Here is a 15,021-nt window from a genome sequence, read left to right as displayed (position 1 = left end):
GCCTCGATATGTGTTTTTGCTAAGAGCGCACCCCGCCCTAGACCCCTCAGCAACACTAGTGCCTGGTCTACGGTAGCATAACGCACTGAACATAGAGTCGGGTCTATCGCCTCATTTACTGACGCGCCACGTGGGGCTGATAGATTATGGATCAATCTGAACTGCCCCGGCTCTTTTTTGGGTACTACTCCTAATGGGGAACAAACAAAATTAGCTGTGGGGGGGGGGAGGTAAGGGGCCAGCCAGTCTCCCTAGCGCGCATTCTTTTGCAATTTTTCTAGCCACCACGCCGGGGTTTCTCACGGCAGACAGAAGATTTCTGCAATGATCTAAGGGCGGGACCTGGGATGCTGGAATTCTAAAACCCTGAGAAAAACCTTTAATCAGTAGTTCAGCTGAAGCCTTAACTGGGTAAACCTTCAGCCAAGGCAACAAAACCTCTAAATGAATGGGAGAAGGCAAGGAGGAACTAGGTACTGGATTTACTCCCTTCCTTAGCTTTATCCTTTGGTTTTTTAAGGCATTTAAATTCGGGGTGAGAGGGATGCCCACAAAATGCACAGGAGTGCTTGAATTTGCACGTCCCAGGGGGGCGTGAACATACTTTCCTGTAAAACGCCCAGCAAGACCCTTTTTTGTCATTTGGATACTGAGCTCGAAAGGGCTGCTTGCTGGGTAATTTGTTGTTCACGCACTCCAACCAAACATTTACTTCAGTCTGGTCCCAACCAATTGCTGGATCCTCTACCTTTGCCCACCTGAAATCACGGTCATACTCCAGCCAAGCGTTCCCACCGCACATATGGTGAGCTTTTAAAATTTTGTTCGCATAAAATATCATTGACAAACCAATTTCAGGCTTCTTTTCCAGCATGACCAACATAAACACATTAAAACCGAATAACCATTTCGTAATATTCTCTTCTATCTTTGGTTTTTTATCTGTATATGATGAAGCTTTAGTATCTTTATCCTTTGATTCTATTTCCCTTCTCTTAGCCCTTACCAGGCTAAAAATGTCCACAAAATCCCCTTTCCATATTTTCTCTTTGATTTCAGAAGCCACATGTGCAGCTAACTTCCCTGGCCTAGATAGCAATGTGTCTGCACCCGTGACCTCAGCTGGCGCCGGTGTTTTTATGATGTTAACACCCTGTTCCATGACCTTACCATGTTCTTTTTCAACTGGAGGAGTCTGAGACAGCGAGCCCGGTGCCTGGCTGACACAGGGGCCTGAGGTCGTCACCTGCAATGAAGGAACATTACACACTGCTACCAATGCCTCCACCTGGCGCTTAAGTTCAAGTACCGTATTCTGCAATGGGTCACTAGCCCATGGGGTCGTGGGGGGTGGTGTTGGCGTTGGCACAGTGAGATTGGCCAACATCTGGGATACTGGCACCAATGTTTGAGTTGTCAGGTCCTGGGATGCCCCTGATTGAGCGATTGCCGCCTGCCCTTGCTCTGTGGTTGTGCTAGCTCCTGATGCCACTCCCTGCACGATGGGTAATACTTGTGTGGGTACAACATTGGTTGGTGCTGCTAATGCTGCTACAGAACGCCGTATGTCTGCTAGCATAGCTTCCACACCTCCTGCCTGACCCGTGCTAGGCGACCCCACCCCTGCGCGATGCCCAGCAATTTCTTCAGAAGGTGCAGCCGCTGCAATACTGGCGGCCACCACGGTGACTAACTCAATCATAGGAGGAGGGGGGCGAGAACTGTCTGAGGTGTAGGTTGTTGGACTACTGTCCCCCCCAGTCTGTTTTTTATTCCTACGTTTAACTGGAGGAAATGCTGCAGGTGGTGCTACGTGCGCACGGCGCGGGCGGGAAGTGCCTACCTCACCGTCATCTCCATCTGAAGGGGCAGCCTCCCCCTCCGAATCCCCGCCCCCTAATTTAGCTAGGACCAATTTCAGTAGTTGGGCAAGATCAGGATCTGTGCCCTTCCTCTTACCCCCTCTCACTCTATTAGATGCCATAATGCCAATGTTAGGTAAACAAGTTATAAGCAGTGGTAAGAAAACCTGCTAAATTAATTAACCTGAAAGGAATAATTCTGTTAGCCCAATGCCCACAGCACTTTTGCAAAACACAGTGGCTAACAGACCTATGACACTGTCACGCAATACAGTTTAAACACGTTCAATTGGCGACAATAATACCAACATGAAACAATTATAACATGCGAATAAGCACCATCAACAATCAATATCATGAAACCTCTTCGCTCTAACCATGAAGTGAAGAAAAAAAGGGAGGGGGGGAGATTGAATATTTTTCCCACAATCACTTTAGCCTTAGCGCCACAGCCCTCTCCCACGTGGCATTCAAACAACTAAACCATTAAACCTGGGGTGAAACCCCTAAATAATTGACCTGGGGTGAAACCCCTAGCAGGTGAGAGCGCGCACAGAACAACCTCCTAACAACGGAGTTAGCCTCCAAGCGCTCACTCACCTCGCTTTCCTTTGAGAAAATTGCCCACACCGATCGATTGACAAGGTCGCTCCCCTGCGCTTGGAATTGTGCGTCCGATTCACCCGACTCTACAAGGTCGCTCCCCTGCTGTCCGATCCTCAGGCACCGCCGCGCGTCTCAACAAGGCCGCTTGTCTCTACAAGGTCGCTCCCCTGCTTAGGCACTGCCGCTCGTCTTTACAAGGTCGCTCCCCTGCTTAGGCACCACCGCTCGTCTTTACAAGGTCGCTCCCCTGCGTTCCACAAATCAACAACAGGCCTGTCTGCTCGGGCCGCCACGCACGAAGTAAGAAGGCATAACTTTCTGGGGGGGGTGCTTTTATGCCCCCCCACCGGAGCGCGGCGGCCCAAACCGGTCCGGCACTGCTGCCGACCACCGACGTTCCCCATGCGTCGGACTTCCGCTCACGCGTCTCGCGAGACGCGCGAGCGGAAGCCCATAGGCCGGCCTGCGCACAACTAGTGCGAGGGCCAGGTCCCAGCGTCCCGACCCCTAAGGGTCCGCGCTCCCCCCATGTTGGGGGGGCGCTCTTCCAACTGCAGTAAAACAAAGTGCAAAGAGATGTCACTGCCTGACATATGACCCACTTTCACTGCCATTTTTTTTAGAACCACCGACTTCTTGGGAATTCTCCTAATTTCTTTACAGGCAATCTTGCCTTTGGTCACCTTTTCCCCCAGGCCCTCCCCCCACTGTCACATTGATTGACACCTCAGTTAAAGCTGAAGCAATCCACTTATTGTGCATTACTGCTCTATTGTCTGTCTGTCTTTGCCTTGGACAATTGTGTCAGTAACATTATTTTGCAGCACAGATGACTGTGTTTTGTTTTGCATTTTCCTATTAAGTGCACTGTGGGTAAAATACATCTTCAAATTTTAGGGGGAGAGGATGTAATTTTGCAGCACAGATGACTGTTTGTGTTTTGTTTTGCATTTTTCCTATTAAGTGCACTGTGGGTAAAATACATCTTGACATTTTAGGGGGAGAGGGTATAATTTTGCAGCACAGATGACTGTTTGTGTTTTGTTTTGCATTTTCCTATTAAGTGCACTGTGGGTAAAATACATCTTGAAATTTTAGGGGGAGGGTGTGTCCTCTCGGCCAGAGCTTACAAACTTTGGAACGGGGAACCAGGTTTTAAACCTGGCGTCTGCTCAACAACCAGTTATTCTGGGCAGATCAGCTAATCTCGCCATGCCTGAAGATGCGACCTTGTTTAATGTAACTGGTGCTCATGTAAAGCGCTCCAGTGCCCTCGGCCAAGTTAGCGCTATGTAGAACTGCAAAAAGAGAAATGATTCCTGCGTGGGACACCCCATTAAAGTCAGCGGAGGATGCTACTGCAGGCGCACAGCCGTGACGCTCTGTCTGCTGCGTGAGACTCCCTCCTAGTGGGTGAAAGAAAGTTCACTCGGCTGATATATCTGTCTACAGCGCAAGAGCCGCGAGCTGCAGTGTTGGCAGCTGACATCACTTCCGTCCACAGGTGGGAAGGTCCTGAGAGGTAGAAAAACACAGACAGGCGCCATCTGCAGCATATGGAATGAAAAACATTTCCTGTTATTGTCCATGAACAATGTGCTAATGACGCAGTCATTTCCTTGCCTCCAAGCATCTACCCCTGCACAGGTACCAAGTGTAGAGCGCCCCCTGCTGCCCCAACTGTGGTGATGCTGCCCCTGGTGCGGGGCTGACCTGGAACCTAGAGTGTGCCCCTCACCGCACACAAGACTCCGGGTGTCGGTGCTTTAAAACTATTGAAAATACTATCATTGGCACATCAGAAATATTATTCAGGAAAAGAACTGCTCTATCCCTTACTGACCCTGTCTAGGAGACATGAGCTAGAAATCAAACAGATGGTGGAGGATGAGGAGATTAATGTGTGATAAATAGATGAATTAATACATAAGTACAGGGTCCCATAAGTTTTCTTAGGAGCCTACCACTAGCAGTGCTGAATGCTGAGGTTTCTAAGTACCAAGGCAGCCTAGTCTTGATTCCACCTCAGGCCTTTTACTTCTTCTACCACATAAACTTAGGCCCGTATTTATACTTTTTTAGCGCCGCATTTGCGTCATTTTTTGCCGCAAAAGCTTCGCAAACTTACAAAATACAATTACATTTGGTAAGTTTGCGCTGCTTTTGCATAAAAAAATGACGCAAATGCAGCGCTAAAAAAGTATAAATATGGGCCTTATTGTCTTTTTATTCCATTTGAGCCATGGTCTACTTCATCTCTACTTTCTCCCTTTCCTGCATTACTTTCTATTGCTCCGGGTCAGAGTTTGATGATAAAAAATAAATGCCAGTCCACAGTAATGAGTGCCGGTACCCACCACCTGCAAACACCAGCTCAAATTAAGCACTGTTGTAACCACTGAAAGGAAACATATGTTTTGGCTTGCTGGACAGTAATCTAGAAAAAGACGAGAGGAAATAGAAAATAGACCCTCCTTTTCTCTGCAGTTGAGGCTGCAATGACCTAGAGACACCCATCACTGGTTTATACTGAGTGCCCTGCAGAAGGCCGGATTAATTCCTGATTTCCAGGTTCACTGGTGAAGATGCAGTGATTTCAATCTGTATTCATTGTTTCTAAATTTATCACATGCAGATATCATGCAAGCTTGGCGCTACAATGCCCCATCCCTTAGCTTTGGGATTAATACATTTTAGATACTAATTCTAAACCTCCATGAAATGGATAAACGAGCCCCGTATCTCCCCTAGACATGCACACGTGCCACTACTTCCTCAAAACCTAATTTTTATGTTGTATGAGCTTTATTTTTTTCAAACACTAACAAATTCCTCCTATTAAAAATCTCAAAGTACAGCAATAATGTTGGTGAAAATCAGACAAAGTAACCTTATCCTTGAGGTTGCCTGTCTTCACAGGTGCATTTTGAGAGGCAGCCATGGATGAAACTTTCTACAGTAGACCGCTTAGTAGTCGGGCTAGTTGAGTATACGGAAAACAGGTTCCCCGGACACGTAAACCAGCATTTTTGTGTATGATTTAAGTCCCACTGGGTCGTGTTTATGAGCTCACAATGTTCCACTCCTACGTTCCCTCGTTCTTTATAAATGATGGTGTCCCTCCAGCAACTCTGCCTGTTTGGCGATGGAATGTACACAGAATGCAAGAAGAAAATGTTTTGTATCAACAGAAGCAGAATAAAAATGGAAAACAGGAAATCGTAGCCTTTCATCAGACTTTTAATGACCTGAGAAATATCAGTAACAGGGCCAGAGCTGCCAGACCAATGGACTGTGAACCCTACAGGCAAGCCACATTGGACTTTCTGATGTTTCATTGCCTGTGTGGGGCTCAGAGATATTTTCCCAGGGTTCTGAGCCTTTTAGAGCTCGAGAACGAATCCAGACAGATAAAAATGACTCGCAGCATCCAGGTCATGCCTGAACGATATGACTGAGGACCTGTTAAGAAAACATGCAGGCTTTGGGAGGCGGGACGCCAAAGTTTGGACTACTGATTCCAGGGACACCATAGAAGAGTGTAGCCTTCGGCCTATGCTTCATCCCAATGCACATCTCTTCCGCAATGTTTATTTCTTAGTGAAATGCCAGTTAACATTTCAGGAAGATTTACCATCATAATCTGATTTGGGAAGAACGCCAATCATTCAAGGAACATTCCTAAGTGGACCTAAGAGTGTAACTTGCAGAAGTGCTACTTATATTCACAAAATTGTTCAGCTACTATCTGAATTAAAAACCAGGAGCCAGATGTACAAAGCATTTTTCTGGTCGCAAACGGCCTGATTGACAGAAAACCTGAAAAATTCTTTTTTGAATGTACAAAATGCCAAATGCGATTTGGTAACTTGTTACCGAATCACATTTTGCTTTTGAGATTCAGTATTTGGAAGGGGCGTGCTTAGGGCATCCCTTCCAAATACCAAATCGGAATGGTATGTATTACTGTTTTGTGACCGAATTCTTGTCACAAAACAGCAATACTTTACCACCAGTTTAAAACTGGTGATAACCCATTTGCAAAGGGGAAAGGGTCCCCAAGGGACCTCTTTGGGCCCACTTCCCCTTTGAGAATGTAAATAATAATATTTTTGAAGCACAGGCAGCCACAGACCACTGCCTACTCTTAGAAAATCAAACCGTTTCCTTTTTATTTTAAAATGCATCCCATTGTCCTTTAAGAAAAATGGGCTGCATTAAAAAATGCTTTATTAAAAAGCAATCACAGACATGGTGGTCCTCTAATCTCAGCAGGCCACAATCCCTGTGATGTCTGCAATTCCTAATGGGTCACAAATTGCAATCTACCTTATTAATATGCACAAGGTAGGTCTATTTGCAGCCCACTAGGAATCACTAAAGAAACTCAAAAGAGTTTCATACATTAGGAATACCAATTTCCTAACTGCGGTTCAGATATTATTACATCTGGCTCAAAATTCAAAGATATTGTTAGTGAAAGACACAGCAGTTTCCATTTAGAATAAACACACACCTGGTGGCAAAGCAAGAAGAAAAGCTTTTTCTGCTTGCTTTGCCAACAGATATGTAATGCTGGGACCTGATGAAATATCTGGTTTCACATTCCTGAAAAACAGCTCACTGAGTTGGTGTACAGCACTGACACCTGCAGGGTTCTGCTGTTCAAGAGATCAAATCTGTCCCTGGTCCTGCACTTCATTACACTGAGTCTCACTACGACTAGCGGGAAGTGAGCACACATTCCCTAATCTTTAATCAGGATGGAACTAGATGTAGTTTTTTAGGGTAGAGCGCGCAAGCCCTCTGGCCTGTTGTAGTCTCTCTGTTGGCTTTTAACCACGCCCACCCTTGGTATTCATTCTTTGTTCAGCATGTCTTAAATGCTTCAATTTTATTGGTGCATTTTGTTAAATGTTCCTCCTTTGTGTGCTGAGTTTCCTCCCAGGCGATTTCACTAAGTGAACATTTTTGTTGGCCATCACACTACGTCGTGCTTCCTCCTGTTACAGCGTATGATGGCCCCTCCTCTGGTTTTGGTTTGCCTTTCACCCCAACCGCGATCCTTCCTCGACATTTACACAGGGAGTCAATAACTCTCATGCTCATGGCGGCCATGGCTCTTTGAATTGACTTGCTTGTGTCAACTGTTTTACTTTTCATTTTCAATTTATGTGGCAAGAAAAGTCCAGTTAGAAATTTACAAAGCTAATAGCTCTAACTCGACCAAACACAAGATTCACTGCATTGCAAATACTTCTTACACAAATGGTCTCTGTATCAACTGTAAGAGGATTGTCTCACAAAGTAAATTGGATATCATGGATGAGTTGATGGGCGTGTATTCAATTGGTGCATTATGTTTTTATGCTAAATGGAAACGTATCAATTGTTTGAACCCTCTGACTATGTTCAATGAGGCCTACTTAACTGTTGATAATGGCATTTTTGTAATGAGGCACAACTTATTGAGTAAGCACTCCTGTCCTGATGATGGCCCTTAGTTGAATTATTTGGGGCACCGAAACATTGACTGATACAGAAAGATTGGGCAACTGCTGTGTATCTTATTTCTCGACAAGGAACTCTCTCCGAATTATCCACCACAAACTGTATAGAATTAATGCACACATTTTAAAATCCCATCCTTTCACATCTACACTAAAGATTTTGGAAACGAAGTTAAAAGTTCATCAGTTTTGCACGTGCAAGCACTGAAAGGTAATACAAAACAGGATCAGAGATCCATTAACAATAGGCTAGCATAGTTCTTAAGCATCAAAGAACATTTTACACAGAAAGGGCAATGTACGTGAGTGCAACATATACATAACAAATCTGATAATACCCAGGCCGCATCACAATCATGGTGTGTCGGAAAACCACAGCCGTGCTAGCTTCCCGCAAACTTAGATGCCGACTTTCAATACTGAGCGAGATTCAAACGTGTGTCTTGCAGATCACAGTAGATGTCAGTGACGAGCAGTTAACTTATGAACCAAGGCCCTAACTTAAGAATGGCCAGCGCCATATGTCACCACATTAGCGTCATTTTTTTACGCTAATGTGGCGATATCATGGCAAAAACGCTGCGCCATATTTACTAAGTGGCGAAATGCATGCATTGCACCACTTTGTAATCCCTTGCACTATATTATGCCTGCGCCAGGCATAATGCATGCAAGGGGGATGTACTGCACACAGCAGGCATTACAAGGAGGCACACCATTGTTTTCAATAGGCCGCAATGTGCTTTGCAGGATTAGTGTCAACATTTTCGCCGCTAATCCTGCAAAACGCTAAACTAGCGTCAAAAGTTATGACACTAGTTCCTTAACTACCGCAATGGTGAACCGTATGTTAATGGTGGCATTAGGGGGGCGCTAAGGGACGCAAGAAAAGTGGCGCTGCATTGGATGCAGCACCACTTTTCTTAAATTCGGCCCCAAGTGTTAGTTTTTTCCGCAGCACGGACTAAGCACTAAAGGTGCGTTTTTTTTTATTTGACGAGTAAGCACCCTCTTTGGTTATATCACATTTGATACTCTATTTTTTTATTAAACACATAGGGCCAGATGTAGCAAAGGTTTTTACCCATTCTGTGTACATGGGAAAAAGTGTTCGTACATATGGCCCATAATCACAATCCATTATCACAAAATCTATATGTATATGCTACACACACACTCATACACACCATATACATACATATTTATTATTTTCTCATATTGGGTGTTTTAATTGTATACATTTACATTATATACCTTTATATGTGAATAGCACATATGCCGATGCACATTGTGTAATATGCTATTTGTTACCATTGTTGAGAGTGGAGAGGGGACATGATTCATGACACTCTGTTCTAACCTACACTCATTAAAATTCTAGAAATGTACTAAAAATGAATATTGTTTTATTACAGCACCTGTAAGCTCCACCCGCTGAGCCACGCCCCGTCCACCCTCGAAGTAGGTAAAGGAATTCCCGCCTTTTTTACCAGGATGATGGACAGCTTTCCAAAACGACCCCACTGCGTTTACCGCCGATTCCGGTGGTGCGTTGTTGATGCTCAGAAGCACGAGGACATCTCCACAAAGACGCACTAGTAGCAATCACATTGCCAAAGGAACACAAGGTTGCTGGAGACGTTTTTTACCCCGTGGCCCATCATGGACCCTTAGTGTACAATATAAACGGGGCATATAAAACATGCTAGGTTATGCTTACTGACATACTCGTAGAAAATACTCCGGTTGGGTAGGCCACGATGCTCATTTTACAGAAACTAAACCAATAACAATAAAATACACACACACTCCTTTAAACCTGTCAGACTAAGTATTTTTTACCCATGATTCTAATTATGTATTGTATGTGCATATGTGTGTGTATTCATGTGTGTGTGTATATAAATATATATATATATGTGTATGTATGTGTATATGTTGTTTCTGTGCCTGGCATGTTTGTGGATCATTGCATGCCTCCATTTCTCACTCGGACTCATCCCAAATCCCTTCGACCATTTTCATCTCCTAAATATCTCTGCCTAAGCTCATCCCTCCACCTCCACATCTAACTCACCAAACCTCACTCTACCTCTGTGACCTCCCACACAACCCCACTAAATTCTCCTGCATTCATCTCACTCTGCTACTATGCTCTCCCTAACCCTTCCACATCCTCTTTCCCCTCGGCTCCCCTTTTATTCATCTCAAGCCTTTGGATTGAGTAAATGAAGGATAAACTCCCAATTAACACTTCTGGATTTCTTTCCTCCTCCACCCCTCCATTACTCCAGTCAATCTAACTAACAAACTCTCATATCCGCAACTCAAATTAACTCATAATAATACTAAAACTGTACTCCTTATTAAATTATACTAATCCATCACTAATTCTTGTTGGATACCGGAGTAGCGTGCTACTCATCGAAAAGCGCTTCAACGCCTCGTCAGGGGTAGTAAGCGCTATATAAATACGATTACAATACAATACAATACAGTTTGAGTCCTGATGTTCCCACAGATTACAAGATATGTGATTTGTGATTTAAAGCAGTAGATAACACCATTAAAGAACTAGGCCAGGCTCACTATCGGTGTTTTCCACAAACCAGAAGCTCATTTTAGATGCACTTATTCACGTGGAACGCGGGGTCTAAAAAGAGACATTCTAATGTTTCCAACATGTTCACGTTCATACCAGTTTTTCAAATAAGATGTGATTCACCAGGCCCATCACTGCCTACTGACCTCAAATCTCTACCTCGCCTTTTGTATTTCCACTGAATCACCACTTTCCCAGTGCTTTGAGTGAGATGAAAAGAGGTTGGAGGAGGGATGCTCTATACAGGTTTGACCTAAGAAGCATATGTAAAACATCCAAAATCCTCTGAAGACCAAGGACACAGCCTCATACATGTGAAACATTATGGTGTGCATGACAAATTCATGGAGTCGTAGGGATTAACGAATGACCGAAATCAACAGGCAATGATATTTATTTAAAAACTTACATAGCAGCATTATATTATCCTGGACATGAGCAATATAATAGTTGAGAAGGTAAATTAGCAGTAAACTGCATCTTGACTGCTAATGGTACCCCTGGAGAGGCAAGTGTACAAAGGAAATTACTCAGTTACTCAATTGGAATAAATATTACCTTAGGGCAGTGGTTTTCAAACTTTTTAATGCCGTGCCCTCCACCCACCCCCACCCCTTTTCCCCCGAGGAAAAAAATAATCGAGCCCTCCCTCCAAATTTTTCACGATTATTCTATTAAGTTGGAAATGTTTAAATATGTCTAGACTTATTTAAACATTGCAGTTAAATTCTGTTACGTTCTTAAAAATGCAATCAATGTTTTTCTGCTTAAAACAAAGCCCTGTTATCTGCATAATGCTTCTTTTGGCCAGAGCCTCCTCCCACCACCCCCTCCCCACCCCCTCCCCTGGGATCACATGAGTCCTGCCTAGACCGGCTCGCCCCTCAGTTTGAAGATCACTGCCTTTGTGCATGAGTCACTTTGGTGAAGTAGACAGGCACAGTTTAATTTTTCTTTGGTTGTCAAAAGGCCAGAAGTTTGTCAGACATTCAAACCCTTCCTGTAAATTTGTAAACATTTTAATAGCCTTAAGAATTGAAATCCTTAGTTAGATTTGTAGGTATTCTAAGCTTATCCCAGAGATGTAATGCAGGCCCTGGGGTTCAGGGGGGGCAACCCCACAGGATCCCACCAACACTTCAAGGGTGCCCCATTCAGCACAAAGTCAATTGATATCTGTGAGATATGGGAGACTCAAAGCCCCTCATCATATTCTGCAGCAGCAACCCCTCATTTTGCATTAAAACACTGGCCCATCCTTGTGTTTCCATGAATTCTGAGCCCCTTCCCCCCAGATAACTCATATCAGTTGATAAGAACTTCAGGTATTCTAACCCCCAGCCTTGAAGTTGTAAGAAATCTAACCAACCTAAGTAGTCAAACCACTTTCATAACGCTTCCTTAATCCAACCACTTTACCTAAACCCTCTATTGATTTCTTTAACTTTCTAGGTGATCTAATCCTTTCTAAGACCCCTTGATTAGATTTCTAGGAATCAAACTACCCTCTCTTTGTCTTCAAGGAATTCTTTCCCCTACCTTAAACTCCTTCCTTACGTTTCCCTGAATGAGGATACGTGGCCCAAAATCATTTTGAATGAATCACCGTGAATGTTTACATTTTTCTGGCGTTTCTAACTTTTATCGCTTTGAGGGACACAATGGCTTTTAAGGGATATGACCCTCGGCTGAAACCCTCCAACTGGTAGCAGGATCATTTGCAAAGGGAACCTTCTATTTGGAAATCTCAAATTGCTAGCTTCTGGACAATAGATTCTTAAAGAGGGCAATGAACAATGATGCTCTTTCATGCTCATTTTTTGCTACCACAAATGCCTTTTTTTTTATTATTATTGAGGTCTGTTTTATTTTCTCTCAGGGGATCCTGTGGCCTTCGGTTGGTGGAAGACTGAGGATTTACTGGTAAATGACAAAGATATGTAATTCTATTCCATATGCCTTGTGATATCACTTCCACTGATGGGTGATTTTGGAGAATTGTGGCTATGTTCCCAATTCTTCTTTTTATCCAACTGTCCAAGTATTAAGATGTGGGTCGTGGTACCTACCATATGCTTCCCCTGGCGCAAAAAATGCATTTATGTCTATTTATGCAAGCATAAAATGCACTTGGCATACATTTACATATCAAAAAGAGAAAGGGGCTGGGAGAATTATGGTCCAGTGTACGGTCTCCCAAAACCTGAACCTATAGAAAAATGAGTACACTGTTCCACGACAAAAAGAAAAAGAGATAGGGATGTACCAGTGTTGTCAGGAAAGCCCTCAAGCATCTACTAGGATGCTGGGTATCATCATTGGGCAATCTCCTCGTCAGACCAGCACTGCAATGTCTGGCGGACCACCCCAATCAAAGTGGTGGTACTCAACTGAAGATCTTCCAGCAGATATAAGTGAGTCTGCGGAAAATACTGGCAAAAAGACAAAAGTGTAGGAGAGACGGGTGATTTAAAATTGGCTCTGTGCCTCAGACATCATATTTTAATAACTCAGAAAAGAAGGAACAGGCCAAGATTAAAAAAGGAAGCTAGAGGAGTAAACACAGGGAACAATGTCCCATTATACTCCATGAAAGGAGAGAAGGTAGAGTACCCAATCCTAACAAAAAATGGTCAACATGTTTCGCGCCACGGTGGTCAAAAAATTGATCCCTTGGCGCTTCATCAGGACCTAGACAACTACTTCTCCTAGTGTAAAGAAAAATAAGTGCTAACAAGTCACTTACTGACCGAAGACTACTTGTCACCGTCAATTAGTCGAATGGTCGCCCCTCCCACGGTAGAGAAAAGGCATCATAGGCACATGTCAGTCTCAAATCAAAGAAGAATTATTTAAACTTCAATCAGTCCCACGTTGAACCTACCCGACGACGCGTGCCTGGAGACCCTACATTTACATATGCCTAAATGTAATGAAAAATAGCATTTCACCTTTATTTTCCTTTGTTCTATGGGGAAAATATTCCCACATATAGAAACCTCTTCCCTTATACCCCAACCATTTTTTGGGGTATTTCCCCCACTTTCCCACTCCAAATATACATTGGCTCCTGCACTTAGCAATATCACATCTAGTACTTATACAAGAGTATTGATGGAGGGAAACTTCATGCAGATGTTTATGAATACCCATGGATGTGCACATTTGTTGATGCCCACCTACTTGGTGACAAGGTGCCCCCCGTAGAAGTGGCCACACCTCTTCCCTCTGAGATTTACTCACATGCAATGCTGGTATAATATTAGGTGGTAATAAATCACGTTTTAGTGAAATCTCAGGTCTATGAATTTCATGATGAATTTACACTTGTAAATCAAGTCATGTGCACGCCTAAGTGGGCAGACCCTGTAGGGCTGGTACATAGTTCCAAGCAGTGCACCGTATTATGGGGCTGCCACACTGTGAGCGAGCAGACCTAATTTCACTCAAGGACGTTCTAGTTGACCAGTTACAAATGATCTCTACGGAATCCAGTGTCTGACCACTGGACTACATATGTTATGTGGGAAATGTAGCCAATTGTGCCTGCTTATATAAACAGACCAATCGAAATCAACAAACTGAATTAAACACCAAGTACTAGTTCCAAGCTACAAGTGGAATAATTCAATAGATGTCAAAAGGTTACAAACCACCTACTGGATACTGGAGACACCTATTGTAAGTGATCTGCTGTTCCTATCAGGGTCTCGCGGCTTAGGCATAGGGTGATAGTCTGTGGGATCGCTCTGGCCCCTTCCTCCCCGCCCCCACTCCGAAACCCCCACCAGTAGACTCCCTATGGAGATAACAGTTAATGAATTGTCCCCATGAAGGTCCATAAATTGAATTGGTATACTGTACTCCTGGGACACCGCCACTTTAAATGTACAAAGAAATGCGCCAACAGCAAGGTACAAAAGTCACCGAGTTCTTCTTAGTAGTAATGACATTGTACTGGGTGCAAAAATTAGAAATAAATATTGGTTTCACCTGGCGGGATTCATGCAATAGGCTTTCTGAGGCCTTTGTTGCAGGTTCTGGGGGTGGGGGGATTAGACACTGCCCGTGATGTCATCAGGGTCAAAACCTGCCACATCTTGAAATGTAATGGGTGATGAAAGGTCATGCCATGTCAGTTTCTGCCTGCCACTTCATTACATTCTCCCACGACTATGGAATCTAAAAAGTGTGTCAGACACTAAGACAACCTGCGGACTGTGTCTAGTTCAGGAGACTGCACCCCATGAAGAACAAATACAAATCAGAGAAAGTCTGGGAAATCAGGAGGCCAGCGATGAGAAAATTTAAATGTGACCAATCTAGACTGGAGAAGGTAGAGGTATAAAAGAACCGTTTGAATACTTCCATGAGTTCAAATGTTTTGTAAAACAGAAAAGGGTGACTGAGACTTGTCATAATGGCTTTCACACCCTCTCTG

The 15,021-nt window shown here is 43.8% G+C and overlaps 1 protein-coding gene and 1 long non-coding RNA gene across 2 annotated transcripts in view; one reads left to right on the top strand and one right to left on the bottom strand.

Moving 5' to 3' along the window:
- The window catches only part of PLXND1 (plexin D1), a 281,158-nt gene that overhangs the window by 204,787 nt on the left and 61,350 nt on the right, over positions 1-15,021 (bottom strand). The gene's annotated exons all lie outside the window — the stretch shown is intronic.
- Positions 1-15,021, top strand: part of LOC138258961 (uncharacterized) — a 93,262-nt gene that overhangs the window by 72,483 nt on the left and 5,758 nt on the right. Inside the window, exon 2 of the long non-coding RNA XR_011198612.1 lies at positions 9,394-9,443. This is a non-coding gene — a long non-coding RNA (uncharacterized lncRNA). The remainder of the gene's footprint in view (positions 1-9,393; positions 9,444-15,021) is intronic.

The sequence above is a fragment of the Pleurodeles waltl genome, chromosome 9 (assembly GCF_031143425.1).
Source record: "Pleurodeles waltl isolate 20211129_DDA chromosome 9, aPleWal1.hap1.20221129, whole genome shotgun sequence".
In the NCBI taxonomy this organism is placed as follows: domain Eukaryota; kingdom Metazoa; phylum Chordata; class Amphibia; order Caudata; family Salamandridae; genus Pleurodeles; species Pleurodeles waltl.
This window is presented reverse-complemented; position numbering and strand designations above follow the sequence as displayed.